The sequence below is a fragment of the Propithecus coquereli genome, unplaced genomic scaffold (assembly GCF_000956105.1).
Source record: "Propithecus coquereli isolate 6110/MARCELLA unplaced genomic scaffold, Pcoq_1.0 Scaffold281, whole genome shotgun sequence".
Taxonomy (NCBI): Eukaryota; Metazoa; Chordata; class Mammalia; order Primates; family Indriidae; genus Propithecus; species Propithecus coquereli.
The window spans coordinates 2,928,300-2,930,767 of record NW_012148408.1 but is presented as its reverse complement, the minus strand read 5'-3'; positions in this window follow the sequence as shown (position 1 = coordinate 2,930,767).

Here is a 2,468-nt window from a genome sequence, read left to right as displayed (position 1 = left end):
TCAGGCTGGTCTCGAACTCCTGACCTTGAGCGATCCACCCGCCTCAGCCTCCCAGAGTGCTAGGATTACAGGCGTGAGCCACCGTGCCCGGCCAATATGGGTATTTTTATGTGAAGAGAAATCATAGCTTTGATCAACCACTCAAAAGACTTCAGTGATTCAAGAAAGGTTAAGAACCACGGCGCTAGAAGGACTGGTGCCAAGCACCAATGCCCCGATCTGTATTTTATAAATCAAAGCTCCACCACCACCGCCTCTCACCCTCTCCCAACCACCCTGACCCAGACCCAGACGACACAGGTCCTGATACCAGCACCTTCAGGTCACTTCCTGAATAACCAATGGCTTGAAAAAGAAATCTTTAATGGAATCTGTGCTCAAATAATATGTTACAACAAAAATATACAGAATGTACACAATACAAAAATATTTAGAAACAAACATCGCAGTTTGTGTTTTGTTTTTTTTCCACTTACTCAAGTCCTTGGAGGGGCAGTTCACTGTTGGGCACTGTTTTTAAGGCAGAGAACTGGTGCTTTCCAGCCAGCACTGGGAGCAACATGAATGATGCCAGGAAAGAGCTTCCACTGCACCCAGGAATCTGCATTGTGCATTTGCAAATTAAATTGGACACTGGGGGAGGATCCTGGCTTGGTGAGTGATGGCTCCCCTAATCCTCTGGGCAAGAATGGTTCTCATGGAAATTGAGAGTCCTATTAGCCGGCAAAAGAGCCTCATTAGGGAGCTTTTCCTAATTAAAAAACGAATGATGAATGGCATCATTAAAGCGAAATCTCTCCTTTGAAGGTTTGTTTTCCCTTCCCTGGTTTCTGTGATTCCTCTCTGGTCCACAGCGAGGGAGTCTATCTATGGCTGCTGTTTGGGGATTCCCCAGCTCTCATTTTCCAGGTCCTGTGGATGAAAGGCCGACCTGCTCCCAGCAGCCAGGAGAGTCACACCAGCCTCCTTGCTGGCAGCGCCTGGGACAAGGAGGGAGGGAGGGAGGACGAGGCCAGCCTTGGGGGTGGTAGGACCTGCTGAAGAGCAAGCCAGATGCCACAAAGTAAACCCTGCTGACCAGAGGGCTGCCTCCTGGCCCTGGCTAGAGGCCTGGGTCGTGTGATGTGACTCTGTTGTCCCCACTCTGTGGCCTTGGATGGAGGTGATGGTTGGGAGAGGGTGGTGGGGGTGGGTGTGCAGCTGGGGCTGGTGGCCTGAGGAGTAGCTGAGGCTCCTCCTCCTGTCCAGATCGGGAAGGACAGACTTAACAGGGTGGAGCACGCAATTCTGCATCAGGCCATCCTTCTCAGTAACAGCCTTCCATCAGAAACCCTGAGGGAACTGGGTGCTTCTCAGAGGGCTTTCTGGAGTCTTCTAGTTCATTGCCTTCTCACCCCTGAGAGAGGAAGACCCCTCGCCAGGCCACACCAGACAAAGACAGGGGTGGCACTCTGCTTGCTTCCCCCATATCCCAGAGACCCCAGGTGCCGGGACAGGTACCTGGAGGGGACTCCCTTCCCCTCTGGGAAGGGACAGCCCCACTCAAGTTTAGCCAGGGCTGCAGCCCATGGCAGAGGCAGCGAAGTCCTGGCCCCTTCCCTATCCCTACCCAAGTCTTCTCAGCCCCCAGCTCCATAGCCTCAGAGCTTCTCTCCTAAGAAGCTGACTCTTTCATCTACACCTTTCTCTCATTATGGCAGAGAATGGCAGGCAGGGCCCACAAGATGTCCCAGGCTGACGCAACTCCACTAAAGATCTGGGCCCAGGCTGCCTCGGGCTGGCAGTCCTTGGCATAGCTTTGGCACAAAGGTAGCATGACCCTAGGAAACATATATGGAGACCAGGACAATCTATTTAGCATTAGGCAAAGACGGGGAAGGGCCTGGCATAGGCTGGATGTGAGTGGGTGTGTCCCTGGGTGGGAAGACCCTGCCCATTTACATGTAATCACTGGGACAGGAAGCCACAGTGGCCCAAGACCCCCAAATGCCTGGCCTGGCTGACTCTGGACCTTGGCATACTCAGGGGCCTGGGAAGGCATAAAACTGGTGGGTGACAGTTCCCACACTCCTGCTCTCGTTCCTGCACAGATCCAGCCCTCCGCCTCCCAGGCCTGGGGTTCTTTGTCCTTCTGGACTGCCGGTGGCTGGGAGTCCCAAAATAGTATAAAGGGGCGACATATTTTGTCAAAGGTCATCCTCCTCCCACCCTCCATGCGGAGCCTGCACCACCTACTGCTGGGGGTCATTCCTGTGACCTCATTTTTCCACCTGTGAAATGGGTGGGGGTGGACTTGGTAATCTCTGAGTTCTCTCCCACATCTAAGCCTCCAAGTCTACTGGCTGCTGTCGCCTCTGACCATCATCCACGCACCCAGCAATTCATCTCCAGAAGCAAAGTTTCCCATCTAAATTGGAATTCCTCTTACTGCAGCCTTCTGTCCCCCCAACTCAAATGGACACAAGGCC